Source organism: Typopeltis vanoorti, chromosome 1 (assembly GCF_054136105.1).
Source record: "Typopeltis vanoorti isolate ZY-2024b chromosome 1, IOZ_Tvanoo_1.0, whole genome shotgun sequence".
NCBI classification, from domain to species: Eukaryota; Metazoa; Arthropoda; class Arachnida; order Uropygi; family Thelyphonidae; genus Typopeltis; species Typopeltis vanoorti.
The window spans coordinates 183,718,230-183,733,348 of record NC_143549.1 but is presented as its reverse complement, the minus strand read 5'-3'; the positions used below and the strand labels follow the sequence as shown (position 1 = coordinate 183,733,348).

Sequence of the window (15,119 nt, the reverse complement as noted above, 5' to 3'; positions counted from 1 at the left end):
AAAAGTTTCATTTTAACAGTGAAAATATAAATTAACTTATATTAAGATATGACGTGTTCTAATATCTAAAAAAATTATATTTACCATAGTTAAGTGTTTTTGATTTAGCAGTTCTTCATGACGTGATGAGCATTACTTACATGTAAGTTAATAGTAATACATTATTTTCTTTATTTAAAATTATTTAAAATAAAGAGCCAATAGGCTTCATTTCCACCATGTAAACATTATTTAAATTAAGGGGATGTTAAATCCCACATTGTTTCAAAATCGGAATCAAAGAGTTTCATGCCGAATATAGTAACTATAAAAGTATCGGCGACTACTAGCGTAAGCTAAAGCACGTAGTACAACCTAGGGCAACTCGTAGCGAAGGTGGGGAAAATTCTGATCGCTATTCTTAGTATTTCCCATAATGTTAAACCCATCTCCTAGGAGATGTATGATGTTATACATTATGGTGGGAGGTCACTACCCAGACCGGTTTCGATCTTTATTGAGATCTCATCAACGAGTAGCTAGACCAAAATAATACTAAGGGTATAGCGAAAAGAACTTATATACTCTGCTATACGAGTTGTCAAAAAGGTGCGCCCATAAATTATTTAAAATAAAGAGCCAATAGGCTTCATTTCGGCCTTGTAAACATTATTTAAATTAAGGGGATATTAAATCCCACATTGTTTCAAAACATTGTTATTTTAAATAACATTATTTTCTTTCTTTTAAACCTTTAACAGTGTTAGAAAAAATAAATTACCCTTTTGTGACAAAAATTGAAAAATACATTTCTCTTATTATCATAAAGGAATCTAATGATCAATAATTTTTTCATTTTTTTTTTGAAAATAATGTATGCGAATCAAATAAAATACCATTGCTCGTAATTCCAATAATTTCTTGTGAGAACTGTGCAAACAGCACCTAATTTTCCCCAGAAAATAATGAAAACTCTATGAAAAAGTTTTAAAAAATTTTGCACAATGCAGTCCTAATTTGTAGTGTTTTTTAGCAAGTCAAATCAGATTTTTTTATAAACTATAATCATACCGCAAATTGCTATACTTTTTTCTATGTTCGTGGTTATTGATTTTTCAAATAAACTAACTTTTAAAATTGCCACTTTGTTATAATTTAATTAAAATTTACAGCAGGTGCATTTATTCTGTGTTTGATGAGTATACTCATGTTCACTTGATTTTAATTACTCATGCAGATACTTCACTTATTTTCAGAACAAAATTCCACCATTAAAGGGTTAATTTTCTCTCTCTTTCTGTAAAAAAATAGTTTATGATCATTTTTCATTAACTTATGAATTTTCATTAGCTAATGCTACTATTTTAGAATTTATGATCAGACATGTTGAAGTCTAGCTTAACATCATGGCTTTTAAGACATCATTAAAAGAATTTTTTAGGGGGGAAGGGGTGTGAAAATATGCTATTGCACAAGGCAACAAAATTCATAGGGCCAGCCCTGGTGTTACCACAAATTTCTACAATCTGTTTTTGTGTCAGCTACAGGAATATGGGTGTGTGCAGAAGGCTTCACAAAGGTGGTCTGCATGCCTCTACCCCCTTTGCCACAGGAGAAAATGTTTGAAATGTGCTAAGCTCCAGTCAGCTAGACCCAGAAACCAATGAGGGTTGGTATTTCTTACAGATAAATCCTGATTTGCTCTTCAAAAGCAGTACCAGGCTAGCTCTTATTTGGAGAGAACCAGGGACATGTTATCATCCCTCTAATATCCATGTGAGTGACATTTATGGTGGAGGTAGTGTGATGGTTTGAGAGGCATCTTGTTGGATCAACTCACCAACTTGTATGTGCTTCCTGGGGAAAACCATGAATATTGCAACTTACAGCGATGAGGTCCTGGATGTCTGTATGAAGGTGCGATAGGGATGACATTTATCCTACAAGATGATAATGTTCATTCTCATTGAGCAAAGCTCCTGGATGAATATCTTCAGTAAGAGAGTGTTGTATGTATCGACTTGGCTCGTTAGGATTAAGGTCAGCTCTCCTGATCTTAATCCTAATGAGCATGTCTAAGATGCTCTAGGTAGATGTGCTGCTACGCTCAACTCCCTCGCCAAAACCGTGAGGCATTTAGAAGAGCTTTGCACGAGCGATGGTTATCACCAACTGAGCTTCTGGGCACCATGATGCAGAATATAAAACATTGAGCACTGTATTACTGAGAGGGTGTGACTACATTCTTTATTTAGGCATGTTTACAATCTCATTTTGATTATACAATTTTTATTGATGTTTCTTTCGCATCTCATACTGCTTTTCACGAAATTGCATAAAAATTAGATGCTATGTTTTCTGAAAATTTTTTGTTGCTCCAAAATGCAAATCAGTCCAGTATAGCAAATTTGTCTATATTTTTAATCGGCATCCCTGGTATAGAAACACTAGTTTTTCTGTGATTAAATATTAAAACATATTTAAGTATTTCAGGAGTGGTGGTAAAAGTACTGGGAAAGTTGGTCAAAAAGAGAATTCAGGAATGGGTGGATAAGAATAATACTGTGATATCATTCTGTGATGGCTTTCTGAAGGATAGGTCATTCCTTAGTAATCTATTAACTTTTTATAACAGGGTGACAGCTGAGTTGAATAAAGGGAATGGTTACACAGTGATATGGATTTTGCAGAAGCATTTGACAGAATACCACATGGAACTCTGTTATGCAAACTGCAACACATGGGGATAGATATGAAACTAGTGATATGGATAGAAGGATGATTGATGGACAGATACCAAAAAGTAGTATATGGAGGAGTAGAATCCAGGAGAAGGCAGATGACCATTGGTGTGCCGCAGTGCTCACTGATCAGACACTTCTTTAATTTGTACATAATATAGTGAATAATTTGAAGAGAGAGATATTCAGTTGTTTTCTGATGAAGCAAAGTTGGGTAAGGTAATTGTTAATCAAGGTGATGTTGAGAGCTTGCAGGATGATTTGAATAGGTTAACAATATGGGGAAAACATAATGGATGTCAATTTAATGGAAAAGTGTAAAGTTATGTATTTTGGTATAAATCAATTACAAGTTGCATACCACATTGATGGAACTGTACTCTGGGGAATTGACGTAGCCAGGGATTTGGGGGTTTATAGATGGATAGTTGAAGTTTAGAGGCACATTACTGAAATAGCCAGGGTAGCTCACAGGATTACTTGGTTATTGAAGAACATGCTGGCAGAAATAAGAAAGTTGTCATTCTTCTTTATAAAGCCTTGATATGACCACATCTGGATTACTGTGGTCTGATCACTTGGGTTTCTTGGGATGAGAAAGTGGTGGAGAGAATTCAGAGGTGAGTGACCAAGATGGTGAGTGAGCTGTGGAAGGCTCCCTATGAGTATAGATTTGATGGGTTTGTAGATTTCAAAAGTTTGTTAATAGACAAAAAAAGGGGATATGATAGAAACATTTAAGCTACTTAAAGGATTTTATAGGATTGATGCTGGAGAAATGTTTCAACACTTGGCTAGAGGGAGTAGAACAAGAGGCCATCCCTGGAAGTTGAGTAAGAGTGTGGTTTGGCAAAAGCACGAGGACTAGATTTTTAACTTGGAGAGTGGTGAATGAATGGAATGGGCCAGTGGTAAGTGCTTTGTCAGTGTATGGTTTCAAGGTGAGGTATGATATTGTATTTGATAGTTTGGGTCTCCCACGAGTCTTAGGACTCCATGGAAGTGCCTGTGCAATAATAATAATCTCCCAGAATTGAATTTAACTATGAGTCAGAGAGTGAAAGATATATGCTTTTATTGAGTGTATATACTCCACCTGATATTGTGCAATTCCCTGAATGACTGTTTATTTGTATTTATCTGTATTAAAAAAAATTAGATATATACACTGGTGTCCAAAAGCTAAGGATGAACTACATTTTTACATGTATGTGAAAAAACACGCTGAACTGAGATACAGCTCGCATAACATCATACCATGTTTAGCACCAAGTGATTCAGAAATTCATGAGGCAAACTGGTCCACTCCTCCTTAAAACAAGGATAAGCATTATAAACATCGTACACTGCTTGTGTACGATGTGGTGTGATATTGTCATCCATAAAAATGAATTCTTTGCCTATAGCACAGCACCACAGAACAATCGAACATGATGAACGGGTGCAAAATTGCCGGCGCAAAAATTAAGGATGTAAGTGAGAGTATTAGTGCGCAAAAGCAGAGGGTGAAAGAAATGATAGTTGTAGCGGGAACGAATGATTTGAAAGGAGATAAATTTGATATGAGAGAGGACTTGAAGGAATTATTAGAGGTAGCGAAAGAAAAGAGTGACAGATTAGGATAGTGAGTCTGTTGCCGCGGTATGACAGAGAAGAGTTTAGAAGGAGGGCCATAATCACAAATGACTTTATGTGCAGGTTATGCAGATGGTGTGGTGTGGAGTTTGTGGATGTGTGGTGTGAGTTTGATGGGCGAAAGGATTTGTTCAAGATGGATGGCTTACATTTGAATGAATTTGGTGTGCAAAGACTGGAAAAAGTGTTGCTGAGTGAAGTGAGAGTGGATGTGCAAAATCAGGGAAACTAGAACTATTAAGGAGGGGAGGAAGTGGATATGTAGACATCAGTGAAGCAGTTGAATGTAAGAATGTCTATAATGTGCCCGAGCCAGTACGAAGGACAAGAAATCAGAATGGGATAGTTAGTATAATGCATCAAGATAGGGGTGGGACAAGTGGACCTCTGCATTTCATGTATACTAATGCCAGGAGTATTAGGAACAAGAAGGAAGAATTTTTGGCCTTGGTTGGCTCTTCCTGGCCACAGGTTATTGTCATTAGTGAAACATGGCTGACAGAAGATGATATAGTTAATGGGATAGAATGTGTAGGGTATAGTGTGTGTTCAGGAGGGGACAGAGAGAATAAAATGGGAGGAGGAGTGTTATTGATGATAGCTGATGAACTTCAGCCAAGGAGAAAAGAAGTTGTATTGCAGGATAGTGAAAAGAGCTCATTTGAGGCTATTTAGTGTGAGATTGAGACTAATGGAACAAAATGTACAGTTTGGTGCTGCTATAGATCCGGTGATGGAATAGATGGTGGAGATAGTATGCATAGACAAATTGATGAAATGAGTGGAAGGAGAGTAATTATTATGGGGAATTTCAACTATGGTAACATCGATTGGAAGGAGGAGGAGAGGACACGTGAGGAAGGAACTGGATTTTATTCAGTTACTAAGGGATAACTATCTGAGACAGCTTGTAATGGAAAATACTAGGGGTTTGAGAGTGCTTGACCTAGTAATAGCATCTGAGAATTTGACTGTAATGAATATGACCATGTTGCCACCTATTGGTGAGAGTGACCTGGGAGGTCATTCTCACCAATAGGTGGCAACATGGTGGCTAAATGTGTGCAATTTTTGATTAATACAGGGTACATGTGGAATTACCATGCCGGCAAGTATGACAAGCTTAGGAGATTGCTTGTTTCAGTGCCATGGCATGTAAAACTGCAAGGGCTGGATTTTGATAGGGCATGGGAAGTAGTCAAGGAGCATTTGCAGGAGGTTATGGCTGACTATACATAGAGTCAGAATAGTAAATCAAGTAGGAGTTAAATGGATGAATAACATCATTAAACTTGAGTTGCAAAAAAAGAAACAACTGTGGAGGGAATTTAAGGAGAATGGTGACCTGCAGGCACATAAACGGTATAAAGCGCAGGCCAGAAGGGTAATGAGTGTGGTAAGAAAAGCAAAAGCTGATTATGAAAGGAAATTAGCCATGCAAGCTAAAGAGAATCCCAAACAGTTCTTTCAATATGCTGCAAGTAAAAGAAAAACTGTACACGGCAGAATGATTTTTAAGGAATTCCGATGGTTGGGAGGTCACTGAATCAGTCAATATAGTGGAATTACTGAGTGAGCACTTTGCAAGAGTATATCATCCTGGTGGTGACATTGAATGAATTATATGGCAATTGTGGTGAATGAAGTGGAGGTGGATAGTCTATTACAGAACCTTAATGTGAATACATCTGTGGGATTGGACGGTATACCAGCACGAGTCTTATGTGAAGCAGCTAAAAAATTGTCAGTGGCCTTGACCATCATCAACATCTTTCTCTAAATCCAGAGTAATTTAATAAAAAAAGGTGGCACACCTTTTGGCAACTCCTATAGGTAAAGATGACCTCGGCATTGCTTCTGCCTGGTATCTCCACTTCTGGGCCTGGCTTCCACTGAAGAGACCTCAATAAAGGTCGAAAGTAGTCTGGGTAGTGGCCCTTCCCTTAATGCATAACATTATACATATCTGCACGAAGATGTGTTTTGCATTATGGGAGATACTGAGATAGGAGTGATGTTAGCCTGGTCCACTTTTGCTACGAATTGCGCGGTGTTGTACTACTTTATCCCAGTCCTGAAGATATTTTCAAGTGCTAACTTTGTTTGCTCACACTTGGATAAAGGATTAAACTAAATTTGTTATAGTCTAACCAAGTGAAAAATAAACTTTCAGCATCTTTCTCTAAATCCAGAGTAATTTAATAAAAAAGGCGGCACACCTTTTGGCAACTCCTATAGGTAAAGATGACCTCGGCATTGCTTCTGCCTGGTATCTCCACTTCTGGCCCTGGCTCCCACTGAAGAGACCTCAATAAAGGTGGAAACTAGTCTGGGTGGAGCCCTTCCTTAATGCATAACATTATACATATCTGCAAGGAGATGTGTTTTGCATTATGGGAGATACTGAGATAGGAGTGATGTTAGCTTGGTCCACCTTTGCTATGAGTTGCCTGGTGTTGTAGTACCTTACTTCAGTCCTGAAGATATTTTCAGGTGCAAACTTTGTTTGCTCCCACTTGGATAAAGGATTTAACTAAATTTATTATAGTCTAACCATGTGAAAAATAAACTTTCAACGCCCTTGACCATATTGTTTAATATGAGTCTCGGGTCTGGCTTAGTCCCGAAGGGGTGGAAAGAGGGAAAAATAGTTCCACTGCATAAAGAAGGATCCAAGACTACTGTTGCAAATTACCGACCGATCAGCATATCAGCAGTTGTTGTCAGGGTCTTGGAGAAAGTAGTCAAGGGAAAAATACTGGAATGGATTAATGAAAATGAGATACTGTATGGGGGACAGCATGGTTTTGCAAAGGGCAGATCATGCCTCAGTAACTTGCTCAGGTTTTATAACACAGTGACGGCTGAACTGGATAAGGGTAATGGGTTTACAGTGATACTGCTGGACCTGGCTAAGGCCTTTGACAGGATACCACATGGAATTCTAATCTGTAAACTGCAACATATGGGAAAGGATATAGGGGTGGTGAGATGGATAGGACGGTGGTTGATGGAAAGATACCAGAGAGTAGTTTACTCAGGAGTAGAGTCCAAAAGACGGCCTGTGACTAGTGGTGTGCCGCAATGTTCTGTTCTCGGACCACTGCTGTTTAATTTGTTCATTAACGATATAGGGAAGGATCTGAGAGGAATGGTTCATTTGTTTGCTGATGATGTAAAGTTGGGTAGGGCAATAGTGAATGCAGATGATGTCCAAATCTTGCAGGATGATTTGGATAGATTTGGAGATCTGGGCTAAGGAGAATGGATGTCCATTTAATGTATCAAAATGTAAGATTATGTATTTTGGGGTGAAAAGATTAGCAGCAGTATATCACATTGGTGGAACTGTACTCTAGGAGATTGATGAGGCCAGGGCCTTTGAAGTTGGTGGATAGGGAGTTGAAGTTTAGGGGGGGGGCTCATTGCAAAAGTGGCTAAATCAGCTCATCAAATCACTTGGATGCTGAAGAATACTTTGACGAACAGAGATAAGCAAGTTATTGTTCCTCTGTATCGAGCCTTGATAAGATCCCCATCTCGACTACTGTGCCCAGATTTGGTCACCTAGGTTTCTTCTTGAGGTCCGTGCGGTTAGCCTAGTGGCTTTGTGCTTCACAATCGTATGACTGGGGAAGGAGTGTCCTTGGTTTGATTCCTGTTGACGACATGAGGAGCTGAAGGATCTTCCTCAGCCATAGCCAAGTTAGCCGGTCTTGTGTGTGTGGATAGCAGGGTTTTTCAGTTTTTTATCTGGCGTTTTTCATCCCGCAAGCAGACAAACTGGCCCCATGAACACACAGGGATACAGCCAGGAATACTTTGAGGCATAGTGATGACCATTCTATCCTCTTATTTCGGTTAAGAAATCCAAGCATGCTTGGAGGGTTGTGGTCCTTAAGGCCTGTTAAAGCCATTGAGATAGATAGACAGATAGGTTTCTTCTTGATAGGCAGGAGGTTGAGAGGATCCAGAGGCAAGTGACCAAGATGATAGCAGGTCTATGGAATGAATCTTATGAAAATAGGTTGAAGATTTGTGGGTTGCAGAAATTGGTTGATAGGCGGTAAAGGGGAGATATGATTGAGATATTCAAATTACTGAAGGGTTTCTATAGGATTAATTCAGAGGAGATTTTTTTGAGAACAGGACTGGTGGTTGGAGGACTAGTGGGACATCCATGGAAGCTGGGCAAGAGTGTTTAGTAAGGGTGTTACAGCTGGGTTTTTTACTTTTAGAGTGGTGAATGCTTCTGCCTGGTATCTCCACTTCTGGGCCTGGCTTCCACTGAAGAGACCTCAATAAAGGTCGAAACTAGTCTGGGTAGTGGCCCTTCCCTTAATGCATAACATTATACATATCCGCAAGGAGATGTATTTTGCATTATGGGAGATACTGAGATAGAAGTGATGTTAGCTTCATCCACCCTTGCAACAAGTTGCCTGGTGTTGTACCACCTTACCCCAGTCCTGAAGATACTTTCAGGCGCAAACTTTGTTTGCACACACTTGGATAAAGGATTAAACTAAATTTATTATGTAAAGAATACATTAGCCCATTGGAGTCTTGTCCAGTTTTTATGGATACATCATCATCACTGAAAACATGCTCCACAATGGGCTGTGGATAAAGGGACTCAGACTTCAGGTCTTTGGACATATATCCCCCTAATTGTTGAAGATATCTTGCCACAGTTTGTAGAGATATCTGTGTACCTGTTCTCGAATGGAGCCAGCTTGCAAGGTGACGTGCCGTGGTGTGTCGATTACGTTTTGGTGTTATTACCAAGAATCTGTCTTCTTGCTCCATGGTAGAGCTAGGGTGACCCCTTAGCATATGTTCGTAACACATATGGAAAGGTACAACACTGAGATTCAAAATTTTCTGGCAATTATCAATGATTCTGTGGCCTTCAAGCTTTCTAATATATCTTCCTCATGTGAAATCATCTAGATGATGTCTTTGAGATATTACAAGGCATCCAAATTTTTCAACTTTATTCCTTCATGAAAAGAGCTTCCTTCAAACACAATTCACTTACTGCAGCCTTTGTTGTTTATCCTGTTGAGTGCTACCACGTGACCCTTTGTGCGTAATTTGAAAATTTGAATGTGTACTTGCTTTCTACTCAAAATTGTCAGTTATACAAATTGCTAGAAGCTGATTTGTCTGAATTTGGTTGTAATCATCAGAAATAGTTTTTGTCTTTAGGTTTTGGACACCAGTGTAGAATAGTAAAAATTAATTTACTACTTTTAAGTTTATAGAGAATACGAATGTCAGATTTCCTAGAGAGATGAAGATAATTAATTAATATGCAGAATTGAATCTATTGTATATATTTATTGGCTTACAGTATATGTTTTTATTTTTTATATATCTGATCTTCATTCTTTTTATAAACATGACATCCTGATTTTTGAAGTCACTGCACCATCATGGGTATGAGTCTGTAACATTCTAACCAAACACTAATCAAAAATAAATTTATAAATATTGTTATCCTTCCCTCCATGACTGACTATAACTACATAGTGTAAGGTGGGGAATAACATAACTGATGGAGTTGATTGACAGGAATAACACAAATGGTCCAGTTGACAAAATACTATTGTAAACCACTCATTTTCCCAACAAATAGATTTTTTTGTGAAATATGTCAACATTTCATGCACCACCACTCTTGTGTTGCAGTACTTTCTTTTGGATCACCTCACATTGTCTATCAGCAGTTAGGTGTACTTGGCTGATATAGTTTGAATATCAGATAAAAGTTTTCCTTTGAAACACTGAGTTTTTAATAAGAGAGTGAAGAGCAATGTTTAACTCCAAATAATGACAAAATTATTATATGGTAATAGAATAACACATTAAGAAAATATTTATTATTTGTAGAATTTTTGACCAGGTTTCCTAGCCATTGTCAATACAGTTGAAAAGAGATAAACACAATAAGAACAAGACTTTAAATAGAAGAACATAGAGAAGTAAAATATACGTTTACTTCAAGAGTATTATAAATCTGGTTTAGCCAGCTACACGTTATCCATTAGACATAAAATTCATTGGAACAAAACTAAAGTCCTATATGAAAGTTATTTTCTTCTTGAAAATAAAATGAGAAAGAAAGAAAGTTGTGAAGCTCACATTCACAGTCTGACCTCAACAAAAACAATTGTCTTAAGCTTTCTCAATTTTGGGAAGTCATCCTAAGTAACACTCTTCATTTCTGTGTTTCTTATTATCGTAATTAATTAAATTTATTTCTTTGAATTGTAATAGTTTGTAGATGTGAGTTTTCCCTCTCGCAGTTGATAGCATTATTAGCTTCATGAAATATGTTTTGATAAAACTTAACATTTAAGACTTCAAGAAAACATGTCAGTCCCTCTTCAAAAGTTTGGGAACCTGTAGTACATATAGTACTGTGTGTGCACTTGAGGGTTTGATAAATTGGAAATCCTGCTCTATAGACCATACATAGTACTTTTCAATGTAGTTCTGGTATCCATTAATCAGTGTGGTGGGTTCACACTGGCCTGTGAAAATTGTCTGTAACTTAATGATTTTGGGAGTCGGTTCACAGTGTGTTGGAGAGTGGACACTATATTTGACTTGCCAGGCTGGCAGTGATGATTAAAACATCAAGACAAATTTTTCACTTTCAGTGATTGTAAATGGAATTATCCTTGAAGGAGGAGAATGAATATATCTTCACTAATATTCAGTGTTTGTGACATTCTTTCACTAATCTTGATTTCTTCTTTTTGGCTTTGCATGTTAGGCAATTGCTTGTCTGTAATGTTTTCAGGGGTTTAAAAGGTCTTCTTCCCATCTCCTCCTCCTGGGTCTTCCTCTTAATCGGCTCTTTGGTTTATATTTCCAGGCAATATTTGGCCATCTGTCATTCATTCATTCTTTCTACGTGGTTTTTCCAGTTCTTTCTATACTTTGTGATGTTTTCTGTTATGTTAATTATGGATTGTTTTCTTATTTCTTCATTTCTTAACTTGTCTTAAGAAATGAAGACAAGTTAAGTTCTGCAGCTTCTGCTTGTCTTTTATCTCATTCTCCCCAAGTCCATGTTTCACTGCCATATTTCAGAATTGGTTTGGCTATTATTTTATATAGTTTTATTTGGGTTGTTCTAGACATCTGTTTATCCAGTGACTGCTAGGAATTTTTGCTTTATGCAATGTCGATTTCTCCATTGGGGCTTATGTAATTTCCTAGATATTTAAATTTGTTCACTTGTTCTATTACTTTGTTGTAGATTACTAGTTTGCATCTTTTAATTTCTTTACCTTGAAATGCTGCTATTGATTTTGTTTTATTTGAGATTTTCATGTCATACTGTTCAGTAAGTAGATTTTTCTGTAATTGGTCTTCATTTTTCAGCAAAAATAACTTGGATCATCAGCATACAAAAAGGTTGGTTAATTTTTTATTTCCTGTTTTAATTCCTATGCTTTCTCCACTCTCTTGAAAATTTTTTCATATATATATTTATTTTTTTTTGAAGAGTATTGGTGATAATCCACGTCCTTGAATGAGACCTCCTCTATTGGTTTTAATTTTTTCGTTTTCATTATTAATTTTAATTTTAATATAGCTTTCTTCCATTATATTTGCTATTGCTTTATTGCTTTTGTAGTCTGAGGTGGAACTTTCAATTTATACAGTATATTGATTAATTTTGTTCTGTTGATTTGATTGCATGCTTTCTCATAATCCAGGAAGGCCATATATGTTGGCAGGTTAAATTATATTATTTTTTCTATAATTTGTTTGAGTGTAAATGTGGGATCTCTGCAGGATCTTCCTTTCCTAAAGCTGCATTCTTCTTCTCCAATAATTTCCATGGGGTTAATTTACTTTTAATTATATCTAGATATATTTTATAGCATGTATTTAATAAGGATATTCCTCTGTAGTTTCCACAATTCTTTTTTTTTTCCCCCTTTTTTGAATATGTTTATGACTATTGCTGTCTTCCATTCTTGTGGGATGTTTCCTTCTTCCCATATTCTGTTTAGGAATTTAATTAATCATGATTGAAATGGTTTAGAGCTGTATTTGGATAGTTCTGAATTTATTCCATCTTCTTCTGTAGCTTTTCTATTTTTTAGTTTTCTATTTTCTTTTTTATTATTTAGTTTTCTTATTTAGTTTTTCTATTTTTCTTCCCATATTCTATAGTCTAACCAAGTGAAAAATAAACTTTCAACATCTTTCTCTAAATCCAGAGTAATTTAATAAAAAAGGTGGCACACCTTTTGGCAACTCCTTTAGGTAAAGATGACCTTGCTATTGCTTCTGCCTGGTATCTCCACCTCTGGGCCTGGCTCCCACTGAAGAGACCCCAATAAAGGTCAAAACTAGTCTGGGTAGTGGCCAATCCCTTAATGCATAACATTATACATATCTGCAAGGAGATATGTTGTGCATTATGGGAGATACCGGGATAGGAGTGTTGTTCCTGCACAGATAGGAGATCCTGCTCAGATCCCACATTTACACTCAAACAAATTATAGAAAAAAGAATATAATTGCTACAAGTTGCCCAGTGTTGTACTGCCTTACAAGTAAGGTAGTACAACACCTACCTTACCAGGGTAAGGTAGTACAACACCATATTGAGTCCTGAAGATATTTTCCGGCACAAACTTTGTTGCTCACACGTGGATAAAGGATTAAACGAAATTTATTACTTCCCATATTCTGTTTAGGAATTTAATTAATCGTGATTGATTGGTTTAGAGCTGTATGTGGATAGTTCTGAATTTATTCCATCTTCTTCTGTAGCTTTTCTGTTTTTTAGTTTTCCAATATTTTCTTTAGATCTTGTTTTATTTCAATTTGATTATTATTGTTTAGAAGCTGGGTATAGTGATTGGTGCATTCTTTTGTGGAGAGGCCTTCTGATAGTAGATTATTCTTTGTTTCTTGATTCATTTTTTTTAATGATTTTATGGCTCTTTAGTTGAGTCCATTTATGCCATGCTCTAATCTTGATACAAATTTTTCCCAGTCTTGTCTTCTGATTTCCCTGGTTTCTCTTGTTATTGTTCTGATTCTTTTATATTCTATTTCATTTCCTATGGTTTTGTCGTTATATTTCTTTTTTCTTTCTTATTGAAGATTCTATTTCTGGGTTGCAGGTTCTGAGTCCTTTCCTTTTTCTTCGCAATTTTGTTCCTATGGCTTCATATGCTGCTTGTTTTACTATTTGTTTCATGTTTTGCCATTCATTTTCTATATCTGTATCTTCATTTATTTTCTTTGTATGATTTGTAGGTCTTCTTTGATATACTTCTCTGATATTATCAGAGAACTATATCAAAGCTGTAACAGTTCTATCTTAAATTGCTCATGCTTTTGTTTTTGTGTTCTTGTATTGTTTCTATTTCTCTGGTTTGGGATCCTAATAGTACTGATTAATAAATAATGGTCTGAGTCAATATTGCATCCTCTGTATACTCTGCAATTTCTTGCCATCTTCTTTAGTTTTTAACTGCTATTATATAGTCAATGATGCTTTTACATCCTCTGCTTCCCATGTATATTTATGTATATCTTTATGTTTAAAGAAGCTGTTGATGATTTTTAAACTATTATAGGCCACAAATCCCCTGAGTTCTCTTCCATTTTATTTATGGCGTTTTCTCTTTGATTACCTATTAAATCTTTAAATGTATTTGATCCAATTGTGGCATTGAAATTGCCTGGAATGATTAAGTAATCTTGTTTATTTATGTTCCGAGTTACATTTTAGAGGTTTTTATAGAATTCTTCTGTTTCAGATATTTTTCCCTTCTTCGGATGCATATACGCCTATGATTGTAAGAAATTTCTTATTTAAGTCTAGCTGTTATTATTCTTTCAGAGATCCAGTTATATGATTCCATTTTGTCTTTCTATTTATTGCTGATCATGATGGTTATACCTGCAGCTGTTCATTTTTAATTGGGTACTCCACTGTATATTAAACTGTAGTCCTGAAGTTCTGTAGAGCCTTTTGATTTTTTCTTTGTTTCTGAGATTACTGCTATTTCTATTTTCATTTCTGTTAGAGCTTTTTGAATTTCTTTGATCTTGTGATTGATGCATCTTACGTTTATCGTTCTGATCCGTATCCAGTTCATAGTCCTTTTTTCCACTTCTGTTTCGTTATTCATTTGGGCTCTCCATTTTTTATTCCCTTGAAATTTCTGAGTAAAAGAATTTGTCAGCCGGGCTGGTTACCAGCCATCTGCAGCCTAGTCTGGTGATGGGGCTGCCATTTTAGGGCCTCCAGACATGCCCTCTTTGGTCCGGGACTGTTTATTGGGTATTCGCAGCCAACCACCATTTCTGATGGCCATTCCCCTCTGCCACCTGGGAACTTGCTTGGTTGCAGTAGCTCTGCTCCAATGTCACAACTGATATCATTAACCTAGCAAATCAGATGAACAAATAATTTAACTATATTATTTTTCAATGGATGTGCATTCTCAGTCTACCATTACTGAATACTTTTGCTTCTGGCTTGTATTATAAAAATATGGCTTGTATTGTAAAAAGAGATGATGCGTGTCCATTATTTCTTTACCTGTGTGCACAGTAGGAAAGGACATGGCACATCCACTTTAGTTTAAGAAACATCACTTACCGTAATCTTGATTTCTGTTCCACTGATATCAATTAGTGGAATGGTCTACCAATGCAAGTTCTTAAACGACTTATTCCATGAACTCAAAAAAAGAGGTAGACCCAGAATAAACT

The 15,119-nt window shown here is 36.5% G+C and overlaps 1 protein-coding gene across 1 annotated transcript in view; it reads left to right on the top strand.

Annotated features, from left to right (window-relative positions):
- LOC150110692 (uncharacterized) overlaps positions 1-15,119 on the top strand; it is a 464,373-nt gene that overhangs the window by 43,723 nt on the left and 405,531 nt on the right. The window lies entirely within an intron of this gene.